Here is a 22,528-nt window from a genome sequence, read left to right as displayed (position 1 = left end):
TGCAGAGGTGAATCCCACATTACCTCCCCTTTTCTGTTAAAAAAGGATGGTTTTAACTTTTAAATTATTTATATCTATTTTACCTTTTATCATGACTAAGGAAAACTATAACTATAAATTCTTCAACTTCATCAAAGACTCCAGAAGGATATAATATTACCTAAGTAAATAATAAGTTCATTGTAAACAACTCCCCAAAACTCTAGAATTGACAGAGACATCTCTCTGCCTGGACAGTCACCCAAAGTTTTTCTGTATTATTGAGGCATCCATCTTCAGCCTACAGGCCAATAGTATCTGCAGACATTTCCATCAAACAGGAAATTTCAAAGACAACTCCACCTATATTGGCAGTTTGTCAGTCACTTTCTAATGTATACTGCAGAATCTCTAACAGAGTCTTAAATGAATCAGGAACCCTGAAGGACAGTCTCACCTTTAAGAAACTTCAGCAGTCATTTCTCTGTAGGTCTTGCATGTCCAGTTCATCAATCAGTACAGGCAAGAACCGTTTCTTGCCCAAATGGCTAGCAAACTCCATGAGGACCCTCTTCAATGCCCATCATCCTCTTGAAGTAGATTGGTACTGCCAGGAGCAGATGTGTCTCATTGTCATGAAAAGTCCTAAATTCTTAAAACATTTTAAATGCCATATTCTATAGTCTTTTAAAGGTTTGAAGAATACCTATCCACCTGAAATATATCTCTGTACATCTAGAAAATCTAACTAACATAAGTACAAGCTTGACTATTATAGATAATTATCTATTAACCAATATTTCTTAATTGTACATTATATTTTTAAATGAGCCGGACAAACCTTAATCAAGATCAGAAATACATATAACATAATTGACCTTAAATTTGTATCAATAAGCCAAAATCCATACCAATGCAAAGTATATCTCTATAGCATATTCCCCTTTAAATATAAACAAACATTTATAAACAATATTTGGGAATATGGGCATAGTTCTCTGGACTACTTCCTGCTGATTGAGGGCATTGTTATTCTGGTTTTCCATGGTATATCCTGTGTGCTAGGTTCATCTCACTCAGTCAGCAGTTGGGTGAAGTAAGTTTTTAAGGGGTGTTCAAGGCAACCTTACAGGAGGCCCTGGTCCATCAAACCATATTAGTCTGGAAACAATCCATAGGTTCTCATCTTCTGTGGAAACAAAAGAAGAACCTCTTTTCCAAAGCAACATATCCTTAGGCCAAAATTCTGAAGTCAATATACCTTTATAATATACATGCTGGTTTAGCTTAGCAGCCCATACAATGAAATGTCTAAATTCAAAGAAAACACAATAATGTACATAATCCAGACTCTCTGTCTGTATTCCATTTTTACATGGTCTTTCTTATTCTATTACTTTTTAATATTTATTTTATTATCTTTACTCCTTTAATCTATGATTGCCTGAACTCTGTCTCTTTAAAGACTTTGTTTTTTTAAGCACCATTTACTTCTTTTTTTTTCTTTTTTCTTTTTTTGGTTTTTCGAGACAGGGTTTCTCTGCAGCTTTTTTAGAGCCTGTCCTGGAACTAGCTCTTATAGATCAGGCTGGCCTTGAACTCACAGAGATCCACCTGCCCCTGCCTCCCGAGTGCTGGGATTAAAGGCGTGCGCCACCACCGCCCGGCTCCATTTACTTCTTTTTATAACTTTCTGTGTTCTTTTTATTCTCTCTCCTAAGCCTATGTACATTTATCCAACACTGTGACTAATTAAGAGGTCTTTTATGTCTGAATCTGTCATATTGTGCATCTGTAATTCTTTTCTGACCAGGACTGCTTCTTAAAATGAGAAGTGCTTCTTAAAAACTTAAGCTGCACCATTGCATGCATTGCCTACTTACCCTACCCAGCCCAGCATGGCGAAGCTGCTTTTCACCTCTGAGAGCCATGCACAATGTCCCATCTCAATGCATGCAGATGGTCTCTGTTGCCACCAAGCAAGCCCTAGCACATTGCTCACAAACTCCATTCAAATGTTCGTTCTCCTGAAAGAGCCAGAAGTCATGCTGGCAGCACAACCAAGAAAGGCAGCATTTCAAAACAGCCACAGCTTTTTTTATTTTTATTTTTTTTTGCTACTGCTGAGTCAGGAAAACTTAACTTAAAAGAGCTATCATACACCACCAGAAAACAGCAAGAAGCTGTGTTAAACTCTGTATTTTTGTGTCAAGAATTCCTTTTCAAGCTCTCTCAGGTTTTTAAGTGGCTTTAGTTGGCCACATTGGTGCACCAATGTGTTGGTGGGAGGCTGCTTGTTGGTTCCCGGCTGCTAAGCTGCAAAATAATCACACAGAAACAATATTATTTAAATAACTGTTTGGCCTATTACCTCTAGCTTCTTACTGGCTAATTCTTAACATATTAATTCAACCCTTCTCCATTAATCTGTGCCTCTTTATGTAGCTGTGGCTTACCAACTAAAGTTTCAGTATCTGTTGCCAGCAGCAGCTCCATGGCTTCTCCCTGACTCCGCCCTTTTTTCTTCCAGCATTCAGTTTAGTTTTCTCTCCCCTGAATAGCTCTGTTCCTCTATAGCTGTGCTTTAGGCTCAAAGCAGTTCTTTTATTAACCAAGGATATTCACAGCATACAGAGGGGAATCCCACATCACATGGGTTTTTAGTAAAACTTAAAATATAAATATATTCTTAAAAATGAAAAATAATTGCAAAATGAAGTTTTCCAAAGTAGCTCATACCAAATGCCCTTCTCTCATGCGATCCCTGAGATGTGAGGGACTGCTTCTTCTCTTCATCTGTACTTATTATCAAACTGAAATTTAAATAGTTCAGTTGCCCAAAGCTTTTCAATAAATAAATGACAAAGCCTGCCTTTCCTTCAAGGTCCCTGTTGATCAGTTAATTCTGCATCTATAGGGCTATAAGATCTCCCAGGAAAAATCCATCTTAGCGTACAAATTAAGGATATGTTTAAATTTGGGCTGTAGTGCATGCCATTCACCTTCAAAATGATAAATGTTTCATTTTCATCCCATGAAATTAGAGGAGGGGGACTCCAAGGATTCTACAGGAGGGGCAAAATCAAGGACCAATAGTTAAGTTTTCTTAATATTAAGGCAAGGTCCTAAACACATAGAAAAATCTAATTTTATCATAGGCCATGGAGCTTTTTAATAAGGATATCTGTATAAACATATTTGTTGATGGGCTGATAGCAAAGAGAAATAAGAGCTGAATGGCAATCTGAGTAGAAGGAAGTTTAGATAACAGAAAGTGATATCATCTCAAGCTCCCTACAGTAACTCCTGTGAGGATGTGCACTGGGAAGTCTACAAATGTCACCTGTGTTTGTTCACCACCATCTCTGAAATGCATAGAATATTTGGCGAGAACACCAGCTTTGCTGTCTGAAACTCCAGATTCTCAGACCCTGCCCTACATATTCGAGTGTGCAGGCCTGACACTAAGCCTGGGAATCTGCATTACAAACACAGGTGACTCGTGCAAGCTGTCTGGGAATGTTCCACACTGAAATTGGACAGACAGGGTTTGATGTTTCTTCCTTGCCAGAGTCACGCAGTGTTGGTACTAGAAGACACTTTCTTTATCCAACAGTTCAAATCTTTCATTTTATAGCTGGGGAAACTGGGGCCCACCAGCACCCACAAATAATCTATCATGTTTATGAGATATGTCTGTATTTGTACCTCTAAGTAATGAGAAGAAATTGACATAGTCAAAACTCACAAATAAAATAAAATGCACATACACACAACAGAGAGAGAGAGAGAGAGAGAAAGAGAGAGAGAGAGAGAGAGAGAGAGAGAGAGAGAAATAGGGTGTTGATATTTACATACATCCCACAAATTGAAGACTTAGTTTCCTTATGTTCACATAGATCCATAAAACATCATCCTGAGACAAAAATAGGGAAGACTTATTATTCACATTTTCCAGACTAGAAAAGTGAGTGCTGTAGGGTCTATCAGCATTTATGGTAAGTGAAAAATGAACAGAGGAAGCAAAATCTTAGGCATGGGAGTGACTTTTGTTTTCCCATTAATGGAATGGAAAATTGGCAAAGTCATTGTTCATAATGAACCACTCAATTAGGAAAAAATAGTTTGGATTTACTGAACTTGTAATGAAAAGGCTAAAATCTTCCATGATATGGCATTGGACATTCTTCCAGAAGAGAGTGGATGAACCAGACCTGGCACATCCAATGACCACACTGACAAGGGTGCCATTCCAGATTGCTCTAACTTGTCTGGGTGTGGCAAAGTTTGCTGAGCTAGTCTACACCAGAGATCAGATCTTAGCCAGTTTGCAGACACTTGTTGCTGCCAATGCACTCAGATTCCCCTGGGAGGGAAGTAAGGAGGCAAGAAAAACAAAGTTAAGAAAACAAGTAACTTTTCCACCAGACAAGCAAATTATGTTTTCCTAAGACATCAGCAGACAAGTCACAAACTTGGATCTGAAAAAAGCTGAGAACTGAAACTATCATGCCCTTGATGGTATAGGTGAGGACTGGGAAGGCAAAACAAACAAACAAACAAGCCAACAAGCAGTCTCTGACTCTAGCTGGAAGGCCTAGAAATGGCCAAGGCTTCTGCTATGTCCAAACGCTTCTGGAAAGGTCTGGAAAGATCTAAGACTGGCAAGCTCATTTGGCACTCTTGAGAGCATTTCCATGGCTAAAGTGTGTCTCTTATTCTGGCTTAACTTTTATTTTCACATTTACTGAGATGACATATGTCAGGCACTCTTCAGTGAGTTTCTTGTTGATAAGACCAACATGTAGGATGTGAAAGAAAAAAAAACTCCAAAATATATAAAACCTACAATTGGTAGAGATGGAAAAATCATCAGAAACAGATCCCATGAACCCAATTGTAGTCATTAAGTTAAGGGATCATGTAGACAGCTAGACAAGATGCAAGGACATTTAGGCGATGTAAGTGGAGGTAGTCATTCTGAGAAAGAACCAAAAGGAATTGTTGGAAATGAAAAGTAAAACATGTTAGAAATGAAGAATTCGTCTACTAGGTTGAACACTGAAGGAGAACATGATTCCAAACTAACATTAGAATCTCTAAGAGTATGTGAAGATGTCCTAATGGAAACTTCAAAACTGAAAAGCAGACAGAAAAAACAACTAGGTAGAAAAAATAGAAAGCCGAGACTTGTGGAACCATGATGAAGGATGTAGTCTGTGTACATGAGAATGAAGAAATAAGAAACAGAACAGAGGAACTATTTAAACAGAAGTTTTCCAAAACTAATCACCAGGTCACAGTCCCAGAGAGCTCAGTGAACACAAACAGAATAAGCAAAACAATTCTGAAGGCGGTATCTTGTTTCAAAGTACAGATAAAGGACTGGTCCTGCAAGGAGGCAGAGAAAAAACAAAGCCACACTCATCCTCCAAGAGCCCAAGGTAAGAACCACAGTAAATTCTTCATAGAAGTAAGGAAAGGGAGAAGAAAGCAAGGTTCAAAGCCATGTGCGTCTAGGGGAACAGACAGAATCAGGATTCTCTCATATAAAGTCACCCTTCAAAACCAAAGCAGAAAGAAAGATCTTTTCAGGGAGAGACACTGAAGGAATCCCTTAGCTGCTTCACATAATGTGTCAGGGGAGGCTGTTTAAGGAAAAAGAGGGAAACATAGGTCAGAAACTGAGAGCTTCATTCAGAAAGAAAAGTACTAAAGGATGAACAAGTGAGAGCCAATGGAAAGTTCCATTTATCTAATTCATAGATGATTGACAAGTTCATTCAGCATAACAGAACAATGTATTGAGTTGCATACACAGCCATAAGAATGCTTCGTGTGTGTGTGTGTGTGTGTGTGTATGTGTGTGTGTGTGCTGATGTATAACTGAAGTGAGTAACATCAATGATGCATGAGACCTGGGGATTTAATTATGACTCTTTTATCATAAAGCAAAGGAATGACTAATTCATAACCCATGAATCAGCCTAGCACTGTTTGAAACAGATTAGTTGTAAATGTATATATGAGTTCTAGGGCAACCAGTGAAATGTGTTTTCCAAAAGCATAATCTGTATGTCAAGATAGGAAGACAATTAAACCATAGAAAGTGATCAGTTAAATTACAGATAAGTGGAAACCAAGAAGAGTGGAAGGTAAAAGTTAGGGCAAAGGACAAGGACATCAAACACAAAACAGAAGCTGCCTGAACACTGGTGGTACAGAGGCACAAGTTAAAAGGGGTTATCAGAGAAGACCAACTCTGCCCAGCTATGTGCTCTCTGCAAAGCTGAGGACTGAGCCTCTTTCTTTGAAACCCTGACATCTGAAAGCCCCCTTGTCTTCCCAACAGAGTGATAAGTGGTTCTCACTGCCTCTGTCCCTTGAAGTCACCCCATCCTGAGCCTCCTCAGATGCCACACTTTAGTGGTCGTTTAGTTCCAAGAGTAATAAAGATCTAGAAAAACAAATAGCCACACTAATGGCAAGCCGGCCAACGGCCAAGGAATAAATATCTCTCCTTTGCAAATGCCCTCCTGGTTTTTATGACTAAAAAATGACCATATGAATCATGCTCCCTGTCTGGCTCATTTGTCTCACCTCCTCTCTCATATCTGATTTCTATAGAAACAACGATGCACAGGCATTTTGGAGCACCCCAAGTAGCAGGTTTTTCTGGATGTGTTGGAAGATTCCTACACCAAACACATTCTCTTCTGTATTCAAGGAAGCACATATCTAACCTAGGCTTTATTCAAGCTTTGCTATCTGCTTGGAAGAATCCTTCCAAAGTATAAGCCTGTGTATGTCTGAAAAGGAGGATAAAAAGAAGGAAGAAAAAGAGGGATGGAGGGTGCAGGGTAGGAGCAGTGGGGGCAGAGCCTAGCTTCCTCTAAGGGAGGCAACCTTGGGTATCTTAGTCTGCTTTCTGTTGCTGTGATAAAACACCAAGGCTGAAAGCAACTTGGGGGAAAAGAGTTTGTTTGCCTTTTCCTCCCACATCAGATTGTCATGAAGGCAGGTCAGGGCCGGAACTCAAGGCAGGAAGCTTGAGGCAGGAACTGAAGCAGAGACCATGGAGGAGTACTGTTTACTGATTTGTTCTCCATAACTTGATCAGCCTGCTTTCTTATACAACCCAAGACCACCTGCCTAGGGGTAGCACAGCTTGCATTAGACTGGGTCCTCCCACATCAATCATTTATCAAGAAAATACCCCCACAGACCTGTTTGCAAATCTAAGGATGGCATTTTCACCATTGAAGTTTTCTCTTCCCAGATTAATGTAGGAGGTTCTTCTGTCTGTGTGTTGCTTTCATTGGTTGAAGAAAGACACTGCCTTGGCCTTTTGATCAGGCAGCACTTAGGTGGGCAGAGTAGACAGATCAGGATGCTGGGAAGAAGGGCAGTGTGGCAGACGCCATGGTTCTCCTGCCTGAGACAGACACTGAAAAGACTCATGCTGGTAAGCCACAGTCAAGTGGCAATACACATTAATGGAAATGGGTTAAACTAATATGTGAGAGTTAGCCAATAAGAGGCTAGAAATAATGGGCCAGGCAGTGATTTTAATTAATACATTTTCTGTGTAATTATTTCGGGTATAAACTAGCAGGCAGCTGGGACGAAAAGCAGGCACTTCTTCCATCAACACCAGATGACCGTAACCTGTGTTAAATTGACAAAAATAACAAAATCCTAACCAGCTCATCAGGTCATTTTGAAAAAAGCCAGTTGTGACATCCATCCTACATTCAGTAACATTCAGGATGCCATCTAGGGCCTGTGGTGTTTTCTACGTGAATTGACTCCATTGGAGGTACCTCTGAGTCAAATATAAACCCAGCTCTCTGCATCGGCTCTTTGATGCATAGCTCTTCCCTCGGCTATCACTTCAACAATGACCCTCCTGACTCTGCAGCCTTCCCACATGGGTATGCTGACCTTCTCTGGTTAACTGTACTCCTCGGGCTTAGCTCTATCATAGCCTAAGCTTTTTCTATGTCCATCACTTTCTTCAAATAAATCTGAAATGGTGAATCCTTCGAAATTTGGACCAATCTATTTTTTTTTCCATCTCTGGTATCTATGAACAGCTTCTTCTTTGTGTGGAGGAGGTGGGCCAAGTTCAGTTTGAGAAAAAAGGAAAGAGAAGAGACTCCACACTTAAACCTAAGTAAACGCATAGGTAATGGTCAGGCAAAGAAGAATCTGAGTGAATCCTGGAGGCTTTTTCCAACATGACGACAGTTCTATAAACATAATAACTTTTAATTTTTTGTTACTTGGTGACAAAAAGAGACAGTGTCTCTCCAGAGATACTGCCTGGGTAGTGGGGGCGTGTGTGGGTGTGTTTACAGGTGAGCCAGAGCAATGAATCCTTAGTTCAACCACTCTCTCTTTGCTGTCACTAGGGGGCAACATGAGCCTATGTATTTCGCCCATCTGGTGCCCTCCAAGGTGCCTCTCCTTCCCTAATGAAGGAAGTCATGATTTATAGTTACATTTGAGTCAAATCACTGAAATATCTTGAAGACCACCTCCTCTGAGTTTCTCTGTATGCACGCAGGCACACACACACACACACCCATACTTGTTCCTTACTATGTAATAAATTATTACATAGTAATATTTTAAAATAGTTAGGATAGATCTTGGAATATACCAGGCATGGGGTTGTAGTGCACATTCTCTATGAGAGATCTCTCACACCCTCCCCAAACTGCCATGATAGGGACACTCATTATCTTAATTTGTCACCTGGGAAAAGTGAGACACAGAGAGATGGCATGAACCACTTGAGTTTGCCACACTTTCAGTGGTGGAAATGGCTGCTGAGGAAGCAACCTTTTATTCTAGGGAGCAAGTAGGAATATTCTGATAAGGGGGAGATAGAAAGACTTTAGACTTCCCCAGAAGCTCAGGAAGGTGGGGTGGAGAGCAGAGCCCACACACATGGTCAAGAGATATCAGGGGAAAAGGCACAGCATTCTCATTGCACTACCATGAAGGCATTTGCTAAAACAGAAAATGGGGAGGGGGAGGTGTTGAGAAGTTGGGACTTATGGAAGAGTATTGTATTCCAAGGCTATTTGGGGGTTGAGGAGAGATAATTGTAAGATTGTAGCCTCCCTGGGTCCCAGCCAGAATCTGGGTAACTTATTGGACCCTGACTCAAAAGGAAAAGCAAAGAAAACCGAGGCTATAGATCAATGGTGGTGTGTTTTCCCAGCATGCCTGAAGCCCTGAGTTCACCCCCTTGAACTAAGGAAGCAAGGAAGGAAGGAAGGACGTGAAACAAGGCAGGCAGAAAGAAAGTGGGGTAGGGAAGTAGGGAGGGAGGTAGAAAATGAGGGAGAGAAGAAAGGAGAGAGAGGGGGAGAGAGGGAGAGAGGGAGAGATGAAAGAAGAAAGGGACAGGGGAGAGACTTCAGAAAGTAACCCTAGAAGCTGATGCTTGTTCAAAAAGGACCTGTGATGTGAGGGGGAAGAAGAGAAAAGAGTCAAAGAGAGGATGGGCAGAGATGAAAGAAAAGAAAAGACAGAAACGAGGCTGTAAGGCTCATAAGGACTGTACAACACTGAGGTTCTGTGGCAGGATAGGTATAGTTTCCTTTCAAAGAGGAAAGCCGGACCCCCTCCAGGTGTTCTACGATGAGAAGGATAAGATGTGATTTGCATTTTTGTAAAACTTTGTAGTTTGCTGAGTGGAGAAAAGACTCATCGGGACTGGGCTGAAATGAACAGAGAGAGCTCCTAACAGTAATGAGAGAGCAATAGACAAGACGGGGCAGAGGCTTGGGGTATGGAAAAGAACACAGCTACCTTGGAGCAGGGACTCCCAGCTTTTCTCAGCTGTCACTGGCTAGATTTTTAATTCTCCGAGTGTGTGTGTGTGTGTCAGGAACTGTATTCTAAGCTTGACTGGGTGATAAACACCACACCTAACTCAATCTAGTAGATGCCCAGCACTCCAAGGTTAAGGCTATTTAAAAAAGTCTCTTTTATCATCAAATATCCTTGGGTACTAAATCTCTTTTTCTGATAGCCCCTACACTGGAGAAGTCACCTAGTCCTGGTGGGGAGAGAGATGGAGCAGATTGTCCTCCAGATGGAGGCTGGATTCGCTCACAGCTTCCTCACACACAGGCCCTGTAGTCTTTGGGAAGAGAACCTTATCTGTCTGTGTTCTCATTAGGCAAAGAGGAGTGTCTGTGAGGGTCAGTGAGAACAAAATACCTTGCAAGTCCCCTGTCTCCTCTCATCCAGCAGGGAATATGATTGACCACCAAGAAGATGAACCTCACCTGCAAGCAACTGACTCCATCTGTCCTCTTAACCTGGGTTGTCCTAACCAAGAAAACCCACACTAGTACAAGCCTGGCTTGCCCATAGCTAGCTCCTCTACCAGAAGAGCCTGGATCTATCTCACTTGCTCCCTCCAGCTCAGGAATCAGCAGAATCTCAGAGGACCTCTGATCAAAAGCAGAGGTTAAACCCAAGACTGCATTGTAGTGAGGAGCAGGCGGGCTGCATTCCTTCCCGGCTCCCGTCTACCTGGCTAGCTTATGCCCCGAAATAACAACACACAAATTGTATTCTTTTAAATACTGCCTGGCCCATTATTTTCAGCCTCTTACTCACATCTTGATTAACCCATATCTAATAATCTGTGTAGCACCACGAAGTGGTGCCTTACCATTTAGTTTCTAGCAAACGTCCATCTTGGGCTGGAGCTTCATCGTATCTGGCATCTCTCTCTGAGGAGAGGCACGGCAGTCTGCCTAACTTAGGAGAGGCGTGGCATCTTACTGATCCTTCTACCTCACTTCCTCTTCCTGTTCTGTCTACTCCACCCACCTAAGGGGTGGTCTATCAAATGGGCCAGGCAGTTTCTTTATTAGCCAATGAAATCAACTCAAACAGAAGACTCTCCCACATCATTTCCCCTTTTTCTGTTTAAACAATAAAAGAAAGGCTTTAACTTTAACATAGTAAAATTACATATAACAAAATAGTTATCAAGTAAGAATTAGTTACAATATTATATCCATTTTATCTTTTATCATAACAAAGGAAAACTTTAACTATCTATCCATTCTTCAACTCCATCAAAGACTCCAGAAGGATATAATATTACCTAAGTAAATAAGAAGTAAGCAACTTACAAATCTCTAGAAATGACAGAGACATCTCGCTGCCTGGACAGTCACCCAAAGTTCCTCTATACCGTTGGGGCATCCATCTTCGGCCTTCAGGCCCATAGTGTCCAGCAGACATTTCCATGAAGCAGGAAATTTCAAAGTCAGTTCAGTCAGTATCTGCTGTGTCCTGCAGAATGTCTCACAGACTCTTTCATGAATCAGGAATCCCAAAGAATCATCTCACCTTTAGGCAAGTTCAGCCTTTATCTCGCTATATATTCCGGGCCACAAAGGGCTCAAGTCCATGTGGGATGACATTGTTTGTCTCTGCACTGTATACAGATGATCATATGAGTTTGAATTTGGAATACAAGGAGTCTTAAGAAGACTCCATAGAAGAAAGAAGTGGAGGTCAGTAACATCAGCTTCTCCCCTGCCACAGTTTGCTTCTGTGTTGCTGTGGTAAAATGCTGAATGAAGCAACTTGGGAGGAGAGAAAGGGTTTATTTAGGCTCCAGATTACAGTCTACCATAGGATGAAGCAACGGCAGGGACGCAAGGGAACCATGGACTTAAGGACTTAAGCAGAAACCATGGAGGGATGCTGCTTACTGACTTGCTTCCAGGTTCATTTTAGTGATGCTTTCTCTGAGAGCCTCTATGGCCTGCCCAAGGATGGCACTACTAACAACGGACTGAGCCCTCCCACATGACTCATCAATCAAGAAGACGTCACAAAGGCAAATCTGATTAAGGCGATTGATTACTCAGCTAAAGTTAGCTCTTCCTAGGTATGTCAAGTTGACAACCAAGATTCACACACACACACACACACACACACACACACACACACACACACTTTCCCGATGATTTTGTGTAGGATTATAATTCGATAGTATTTTGGAAATTGTCTCTTGATTACATTTTTCTTTCTTACAAAGCCACCATTCATTTGGAGCATCTTCCTGGTTTAATCACTCTCCTTGTTAATGCTTCAGAGATGCTTTTTATATTGAGGCCTTTTCAGAACCTGTGAAACCTAAGATGTGGGAAATATTCTTAATTAGCATTTAGTGACAACTTATGTAATGCAGAAACTCAGTAAGTTATGAATTTGTAACATCAATTTGCTTTCTTTTAGCATGTTAAGGCAGTTATCTGAAGGCGACAGGGCGGGGGCATGTGCAACTCAGAGATAGAATAATTACTTGCCATGAATAGGGTTCTGGTTCTGGTTCTGATCCACAGGTCCAACAAGGAAGAAAGGAAGGATGAAAGGAAGGGAAGGAAGGAGGAAAGGAGGGAGGGAGGAAGAGAAGGGGGAGGAATAGAGGGAGGGAGGGAGGGAGGGAGGGAGGGAGGGAAGGAAGAAAAGAAGAAAGGGAAAAGAAGAGAGGAGCTCATGCATGCACACAAGAGACTGGTTAGTTGAACTTCTTGCTCTATGTAACATTGTCATTAACAAGTTTGGTGTCAGCCTGACCCATTTTTTTCTCTCTTACTGTCTTAGCTCATTTTCTCTTTGCTGTGATAAAACACTCCAAAAAAATAACTTAGCAAAATTTGGGCTCCCAGCTCGGGTCCTTCACAACGGAGAAGTCACGGTGGCAGGAGATCCAGCAGCTGGTCGCTCCATGTCCGTAGTCAGCAGACAGCAATGGGTAAATGCCTTGTAGTCTTAGCTTGCTTTCTCCATTCTGAACAGTCTAGGATGCCCTGCCAGGGAATGGTCCTATCTGCAGTTGAAGGGGAGCTTCCCACTTCAGTTAATATAACCAAGACATCTTTTACAAGCATCCTCATTGGCTACCCATAGTAATGTCCACAATTCTTACCTCATAGTGTGCCCAGAAGCTACCTTCTAGGTGTAAAGCTCACAATATATTAACCATCATTTTTACTAAGATCTTCTATAATGATGTCTGGGCAAATTTCCATTTTTCCTCTCTTATTTGGTATTCTGTTATGTTCTCTTTCTTTCCTTCCTTTTTATTCCTTCCTTCCTTTCTTCCTTTCTCTTTTTGTCTTTTTGAGGCAAAGATTCTTTGTGTAGTGCTAGCTATCCTGGAACTGATTCTGTAGACCAGGCTGGCCTCAAACTCCTGCTTCTGCCTCGCCAGGGCTGGGATTAAGGCCTGTGGTACCATGCCTTACTTTTCTTGTCTTCTCAATATAAGAGCTCTTGAATTTAATTGTCTATGAGCGTTTATATTTTGTATTTATTCACATCTTTCCCACAAACTTTTCTTTTGCCTCCATTTCTGGGTCTCTTTTCTTCTGAATGCTGGAACTCTATTCTGCATACCTACCATTTATTCTTTCTGAAACTCTGTAGCCTTCTGCTGGGAGGTTTTCAATCCCTTCCTTCTACTGAGCCATTTCTTTGTAAAATGTATTCAAGGAGGACAGTTTTGTATTCTGGATTGTGAGTACTTTTAAGACACCCACTGATTCTACTGCATTCTTTGTAATAAGTGGTTATTTTTGCCTCCTACAATTAGTCTCCATTCTCAGAGCATTCTTGCAGTGCCTCTTTTGAAATGCTGGCACTCACACTCCAGTAATCCCGCTGTAGACACACAGGTGTGCCCAGCAGGCCGGCAGCTTTGTCTTTGCAGAGAGCACAGCTGCTCAGCTACTGGGTGATTTTTATAGGTGAACCCACATTCTAAAGTCTGAGGGGCAGAGGAAAGCCCAGGCTCAGTTAGAGGAGCATGTGGTGAGGTCTAGAGTGGGAGAGACTCCTGGAGAATCACTTCTAAACATGGAGATGCTGAAGGGACATCTCCTCGTCTGAGTAGTTCTTTAAATAGAAATGGGTGGAACTGGGGGTGAAACATTCCTTCAGTCTGCGCAGCATTCCAGTGAGTCTGTGGTAGCTCAAGAGGGAGTACTATCGCCTGGGTGAGGTAGAGCAGACTGCACGTTTGTACAATAAATAGCTTCACGCCCCGGGCTCCATCCTTCTGTGGTGTGTAAAATGAATTGTGATGAGGAAGCTGGAACATTGCAGCCTCCTGATTGTAAAAACCTCAGAAAGGCCACTGAGATGTCTATGATACGGCTTTAAAAATATCCAAAATAATATAAAGAAACATCAGGAAACCTTCATCCCAGATGCTGAGCCCCGAGGAATGAGGCCCTGTAGGCCACCTGTGGTGGCTGATTTGATATTTCAGCTGGATGGAGTTTAGGATCACTGTGACACTAAGCCCTGGGTGTGTCTGTGGAGGGGCTGCTAGCCTGGGCTAACGGAGGTGGAGTGACATGCCCTTAATGTGTCAGCACCATCCCATCGCCTGGGGTCCTGGACTGAATTAAATGGGGAAAGAGGGAACTGAGGTGCAGCATTCATCTCTGTCTCCTGGCTGTGGATGATGTGACCAAGGGATGATTGTCCTGCTGCAGGGCCTTCCTTGCCTTGATAAACTGCACCCCTATTTAATCTGCATGCATTAGGTACTTTGTCTCAGTACTGAGAAAGCTAACTAATGCAGAAGGCAAAGCAGATGTTCAGATAAACTGAGATTTCTGATTGTCCGTGACTAACTTCTTGTATGATTGTCTTGCAAAATATTTGGGTTATACTAAAAAAAAAGTTCGTTATTTACTATATTTTGCGTCAAATATTTCATTGAACTAAAAGAGGGATTGATTGGTGTCATTTGTGTGGTAAGGGTGAGTGAAAAGATACACAGTATACCACATGCTCATAGCTGCCTATTGGGAAGCCTTGATGGACAGAGGTTGTGGTCTGTTGTGGCCTCGCAGTTCTCTCCAAAGTTCAGAAACATGAAGGACGCCCTCCCTAGCAAGACTTCCCACTCTCTACCTGCCCTTAACTGGAGAATATCCCGAGGCCTGGAGAACTGATCTTATCTGAAAGCTGTCTCTAAGCCTGGATGCTGGGTTTATCTCTGTCATGACCCTTGGCACGGTTTCCTGCTAGAAGTTTTCCCCCCCGCTGCACACATGGTAACTAAGACTTGTACTTTGCTGTAGGATGCTGCGGCCACATAGGAAGCCTTAGGATAGGAGCATGCCATTTAATGCAAGTTAGGGTTTGTCCCCAGGCTCCCCGATTCTCTATATTTCCTAGACTCTGGAATAAAGCTGATTCACTGAAGATAACTCTCGGAGGGCTATCTCCATCTCTCCATCATAGCCACAACAGCCTGACTCCTGTTTCCCACTCTGACTCCCTCCCCGCTCACGACCAACATCCCGATGATGAAGCAGAACCACAACTGCCATATACAAAAATGAGTTCTTCCTTTCAAGACAGGAAGAGATACTGCCATGTTGTGGGCCTGAATACCAGCTGTGCGCAGCTCACCTTTGAGCCAGTCTTAAGCCTTACTCCTGATTCTCAAGGTAGATTATTATGTCTTAGTGATGGACAGAGACTTCTTATATTAGCAGGGACTGAAAAAAGTTTCTTAAGGATAAATGATTAGACTCTAGGAAAAACAAACACACCTCAAATGAGTGTTTTTGATATATTCTACATCACTTTGAAACTCTAAAATCCCAAGGTGAAGCAGACGAAAAGAGGTAATGTAGATCCCCTGGGTATGTAGCAACCGTGGACAACCATGCCTGTTTTCATTTCTATTTGGCATCAATGTCTATAAATCTCAAGAATTCTGGCAATGAAGCACAGGCACTGCTAACATACTCCTCTCTGCTGTGTCCCCAAATCACATCCGAAAAATGAGTGCTGATAAATAAGGGCTTGGAGCAACCTAGCGACTACATGGCAAGGATTTCTATTTGTGTTGGCAGCTGAGTCTCACCAGAGAGTATCACCGTGAGTCTCACATCTGTTGCGCACTCTATATGTATAATCTGGCCATGTGGGAGGAGGCACCTCTGGCTGCCTGATGTCATTTTGCTGAAATAGACATCACTGGATGTACTAATTGAGGTTTTTTTTTTTTTTTCTCACTGTACCGAGCATTTTACTCTAGATCGCCATGTAAATGAGACATGTTTTGAAAACCATAAAGCACTGAATTAACCATCGGTCATCATCGTTGCTGCCCAGTGATGCTGTGAGTGGTTGCTGCGGAGACTGGCCTGAGAGGTGTTAAAATCTATCTCAGATCCACAACCCTGGGATGACTCTTCTTATTAAAACAACAGCATTATTCATCTGCCTGCTTAGTGATATGACTTGGATGTATTTAGGCTCACCGTAAGGTGCCTTGACAGGTTGAATGGAAGGTTGGAAGGATGTGAGGGAGAAACTGAAGGTATCATTCAGGGTCTAGTCAGAAAGCCTGAAACCACCAAGTCCTGTGACCAAGAAATCAGATTGCAACTATAACAAGAGGGTTTAGTAGTGAGGAACTGCTTTGGCAAAGTAAAGAATATGACGAAGAATGTAGAAATACCGGGTATCTGAAGCCACCACTCTCCCTGGGGGGGGGGGGGCTCATCTGACTGCCAAATTGAGCGAATTGAGAAATACCTAGAACATTTGTAGAGCCTGCTTTCTGTCTACCTCTAATGTTATTTCTAGGGAGCATTGGCAAGCAGAAAAGCAAATGAGAGAGTCATTTCCTTAGTATTGATAACACCATCCAATAGGCTGAGCTCCCTAATGGAACACATGCGGAATAAGAAAAGACCAGTTCCAGCAAGTTCAGTTCATTCTGGGCAGGTGCCCCTGTTGCTGCAGCTGTCACCTGTACTTTTTGGACTCCAGGTTCTTAGACCACTTGCAGACTCATAGTAATGACTCTCCACAGAACAGGCACCTCGTCACCTCTAGAACTGATCAACATCATCGACCTCCCTTGTTCTCAGGCTTTCAGCTTCTTGAATGAGCGTGGGTGGCTCTCTGGTTCTTCAGCATGTAGGCAATCATTGCTGAACTACTAAGACTCTAACTGATTGTTTCTGTTTCCTTTGATAATCCTAATTCATATATCCCTTCAGGTCCAAGACAGCAGGGCTAGCCCCACCTTTTCCACTCATCCGACTGGCTATAAATTCCAGATTTCCTCTAGGGAGTTTAGAGGAAGACAGAGAAGCTCATTTCTTTGCTGCTATGATTTTCCAGAAACAGACCTCTAGGCTGCTTGGCACATCAGCACATGATCTTTATCCATCTCTCTGGACTTTACTACAAAGCTGTTTAGAGACGCTGGTGATGGACCGGGAAAGCACCCATGGTATGCAGATTTGACAACTCTAAGGAGGTGGTGGAGAAACACTGGGGATGGTGTTTGCCAGTCTGCTTTGGGGAAGCTGTAAGCAGAAGTGTGCTAGTAGTAAGAGCAGAGCACCAAAGTCAGGGGAAGAAACCCCTCTCTTCCATGATATACATACAGCAGCCTTCTCCATGGATAGCACTGGGGCACCTGGCAAAGAATTCCTTCAATGTCCATCTCAATGACTTCCAGGTAGAGCAATAGAGAGTGAATTTAGAATTGATAGGCAAGTCTACCAGTCTTGGTTCGATTTTTATTTTGTTGTAGAAAATACCTGACAAAGGCAACTTCATGGAGAAATGGTTTACCAGGCTCGTGAGTTCAGGTCATAGTCCATCATTGCTGGGAAGTTACAGCAGCAGGGACTAGGACCAGCTGTCGGATCGTGTCCACAGTTGAGAGCTCAGAGCAATGGATTAATGTGTTTTCTCCATATCTATCTCCCTCAGCTTTTAGGTAACCCAGGAACCCTGGTCCAGGGAATGACCGCACCCACAGTGAAGATGAGTCTTCCCACATTGATTACTGTAACCAGGGCAACCGTCCTGCAGGCAAACACAGCATAATCTAGACAATCCCCCTCTGACACTCTTTTCCCATGTGATTCTAGATTGTGTGAAGCTGACAGTTCAAACTAACCATAGCACAACCAAAGCTGGAGTCAGCAATAAGATTTTTAACCTGTAGAGATAACCCCTCCAAAGACAGAGAAGACAGAAGCTTTCATTAGTAACTGATCACTGCTCCTGTGACTTTAGCTGTGGAAACAAGACCCGATGCCAACCTTCAGACCTCTGACTTCCGATGGCTTCAGTTCCTGGCATCTGCAATGGGTTTGATCAATTAGATCTCTTGTCTGATATCAGAACAGCCTTTTCCTTCTTCTTTTGTCTTTAAGGAGTATTTTCCGAATGAGGGCTGCCTTGTTTTTAAAACCTAGTTTCATGACCGAGGCTTACTTTGATTTTCACTGGCTAACGTCTAATTTCAACACCACATAGCAAAAGTAGAGACTCTCTCTCTCTCTCTCTCTCTCTCTCTCTCTCTCTCTCTCTCTCTCTCTCCCTCTCCGTGTGTATATATACACATGTATTTCTAATATATATTATATTATCTTATATATAATATATGTGACTGATCTTATTTTCAAAATTCCAAATCCATATATATATATATATATTTATATATACATATTTGGACTTTGATTTTTGAAAATGAGTTTGAGGGGACAAAGAGGGGTGTGGAAATGACATAAATACAGCGTTCGTTTATGAAATTCTCAAAAAATTTAAATAAAACTTGGGTCAATTTCATACAATTATATATTTATATTTGAGTGTTTTTAAATGTATTGCCTTTTCAAATTTGTGATTTTCAGTATAAGTTAAAGAAAATTAATAGCTTCATCAATATTTCCTAAACCTTTTAGTAACATGTCTACTCAGGCTCACATAGTTAATACCCAGGGAGTTTTCAATTTCACACATGATTCAGCTCTAAACAATACAGTTACAAAACCTCAAGAAACTGTAACCAATATATTTTTCTGTTGAGAAACTGATGTTGGCATGGACCAAAGATCTGAGGGAAAAATGTAAATTCTGTTCTTGGAGGTCTCTTTCCCTTACTGTCTATATGCAATCAGCCATCAAGAATAGCAGGAAAACGGCCTCACTCCGTTTTCTGTCTGTAATACCCCAAGTTCACAGAGAATTTTTTCTTTTATATCGTAAAACTCATGGCAACAGTGCTATGCCTCCCTGTGTCGATAAAATAAATATGTCTTTATGAATGTGTGTAGTAGGAGCAAGTCTCAAATTGAGCTGAAGTAGGGCTCTGTTCTGAGCCCCTCCCGTCACCAACTTTTCTGTATCTAACTCAGTCAGTGTTGGATCAGACAGCTTCTCACTGTCTGTTACCAAATGGTGACTGACCTAATGTCATGTTGCTATTTCCATGACTTCCTAATTCTGTCCCAACAGAAACTTTTTTGTTTTGTTTGTTTTTCAAGACAGGGTTCCTCTGTAGCTTTGGAGCCTGTCCTGGAACTAGTTCTTGAAGAGAAGGCTGGCCTTGAACTCACAGAGATATGCCTCCCTCTGTCTCCTAGGTGCTGGAATTAAAAGTGTGCACCACCACTGCCGGGCTGGTAATACATTTTCTTAAAGCTTAAAGCCAGTTCACATAGATAGCCTGGCTGACTCAGTCGTCCTTCTGTGGACCAAATCTAAACTTAGCAGCTTCAAGACCTCCAACCAAGACTCAAATCATGTTTTCTTTCATTGGCCGTAGTTTTTCATCTGTAAAGAAGTCTACTTCTCAGATTCCATTTTTTTAAATCAAACCATCTTAAAAAAAACCACATTTCCAAGTCTTAATTAACACAACATATCCAAATTAGACAATAAAATCATAGTAATAGTCTTTTGTCATGGATTTTAAAAATAACTTTATTAGTCATGTAAATATAGAAGATCAATGTTATTCAGTAATAGACGCATCTAATGTTTAATTTGTTCTTATTTTATTTTATTTTTTTAATCAGACCAAGGACAACAATGGCAACCTGGTTAGTGTGCCATAATAAAAATGAAACACTAGATGGCAGTAAAGTGAAGAAAATGATAACAAGCATGGCGGCCTCCATTGTCATACACTTGCTTTGTCTGGTCACAAATCGTAAATTGAATTATTTCATCAATACAAACAGTAAAGAGCTGCCGAGTTGGAAAATATTGGCATCACTTTCTGGCTGCTTTAAGAACGATCAACCTAATAAACTTATGGGGGAATTCACCTCAAGAAATTATTCTGGAATGTCGGGTTTCTCAACATTTCAAGAATTCTCTAAGCTGAGTTAAAAATATAATGATTGAGAAAAATACGTATCTTTTAAGGAAGGTTGAATTACTGGCTGCTGATCATGCGAGATGGATGTGGTCTGTAGGAAAGATTCACTCACGTACTCCTTTCTCGGCAGTGAAAGCGTTTTCCTCAAGCCTTCTGTGACGTGAGAAAACTTTTCCAGGGAATCTAGAATGAGGTGTGTCTAAAGCCAAGGATGACACATTTTCCAGCCCTTAAGTTTTCCTGACTGGGGCTCCTCTACCTTCCCACAGAGTTCCTAAAAGGCTGCCGCCATTGGGACTCAAACACAAGCCATTGCTACACTTCCCCACCAAGGCCAAGATGTTAATAAGGTCAACGGATTGAGTGTTCGCAGGCTATGATTCCTTTCTATTGTAACTGGAACAGAGGTGAAGGCCCTCATATAAGAGAGGTAAAGAGACAGTTGTGAAGACTTGGGTCCCAGCTGAGTTGTGACTTAGTGACCCTAGGGGTATCACGACAAAGGGTGTAGAGAAATGAGGGTTTAGAGGGAGGGAAGTCGTATAACCTGGGAGGAACTAGACATAACATAATCTTTCCCCTCCAACCCAGTAGCTAGAAGTTTGTTCCAAAGTTGTTCTTCCTGTCATGCCTGAATCTCAGCCACTAGCTAACTTCATGTAGAAAACAGCAAATTAATGAGTTTGGGAATCCAGTTGAAATAATTTTGTAAAAAACAGACTCGTATTGTGTAGAAACTCACAGTCCTACTGCCTGGGCCTCCACAGGGCTGGGATTCTAGTTCCATACAACCGCACCTAGCAGAATCTCCTTTTGCTGTTGTTGCTTCAGCGACCTTTCTGTTTCCTATGCCTTCTGACATAGTGTATGACAAGGAAGAGATTAGTTTTTATGTTGGGGTTTCCTTTAAATTCTTAGGCCATTTGCTATTATTTCAAAATGATCTTCTCTATTTGCTAGTTTTCTTTCTTTCTTTCTTTTTTCTTTCTTTCTTTCTTTCTTTCTTTCTTTCTTTCTTTCTTTCTTTCTTTCTTTCTTTCTTTCAATCTTAGCCTCGTTCCCCCAAATCATAGTGATTTTAGAACTGTTTCTTTAGAGATTCTCTTCAAATTCACATCAGGAAATTCTTCAGGGAAGGACTCTACACATATGCCTGTGGTATACTTCTTTTTGCTTTTTGGTGACTTGGTCTCCTGCATGTTCATAAGTTTGGACTGTAAACCCAGCAGACATGAGACTTTGTCTGAGCCTTCTGAAGGTGTCTACCCTCAGCCTTCTTGCCTTCTCTTTTATCCAAGTGATCAACAGTACCTCCATGGGTCTAAAATCTAGTTTTCTGTTAATTATATGGTTCTCTTTATGACTCACAGAACATATGTGCTTCCTATGCCCCAAACACTTCAGTAATATGACTGGGATTTAAAGTAAGCACATGCCACTTTGACCCTGGAGTCAGAAAGGAGTTAGCAAGGTTGCCTCCTGCTTCTGTGGGTGAATGAGTGGGGCAGGACTATATGCTTCCTTTAGTCCACAGATGCCTTTTGATCATTATCTGATTTTTGCAGGTCAGAGCCCTCTAATTTTAGAAACATGGCAGCTCGATCCTGTCTTGGTCACTGCCATTCCCTAAATCCTTCAGAGAAAGTCTTTGCTCTTTTTTCTCCTCCAAGGAGACTTTCATTTCTTTTGGCCTCTCTGCTTTATCCCTTGAAACTAAACTTTGCATGAGCTTACATGACATTTTTGCACTTGGCCTCAAGAGGCTTTGGTATTTTCTTACACAAACTGGTCCCTGTCCTTTCTCCATCCTACCTCTGCACGCTGTGTACAGCAGGTGCCCGTCGACGCTCTGACTTTAAGATCCAGTCATCCTCCTCTGGGCTTCATTAGCTCCGATTTCCTGCTGGAAACACATTTACACAGAGACATTCATCTTCCCTGTACCTCCCTCGAGGGTCATTAACTCATTTTCTTTCTCTTGTATTCGTGACTCTTAAGGGTACTTGCATTTCTCCCGTTATCAAGCATGCTCTCTCTCATGTGAGAAAGTGTTCCTTGAGAGCTCACCCTGCCCCAGAACAGTAAGGGGAAGAGCATTGCCACTTTAAAATACCTATGGATATTTTCAAATTTCAATCTTTTTTATCTAATGTATATTTTTCAGTGTTTCCCAGAAAGGTTTATCATGGGTGCCTATTTTTGACTAGTGAATTTTATAAAGTATCCGAGACTGCTAGCTAGCATTGTAGGTCATTTAGAGATGACACTTAACCTACGATGTCCATTTTATGTTATAAACTAAAGCCAAGGTCTGCTCATTTGGTACATAGTGAAATT

The sequence above is a fragment of the Arvicola amphibius genome, chromosome 8, assembly GCF_903992535.2.
Source record: "Arvicola amphibius chromosome 8, mArvAmp1.2, whole genome shotgun sequence".
Classification (NCBI taxonomy): domain Eukaryota; kingdom Metazoa; phylum Chordata; class Mammalia; order Rodentia; family Cricetidae; genus Arvicola; species Arvicola amphibius.
The sequence above is the reverse complement of the archived record's forward strand: the minus strand, read 5'-3'. Positions refer to the sequence as shown.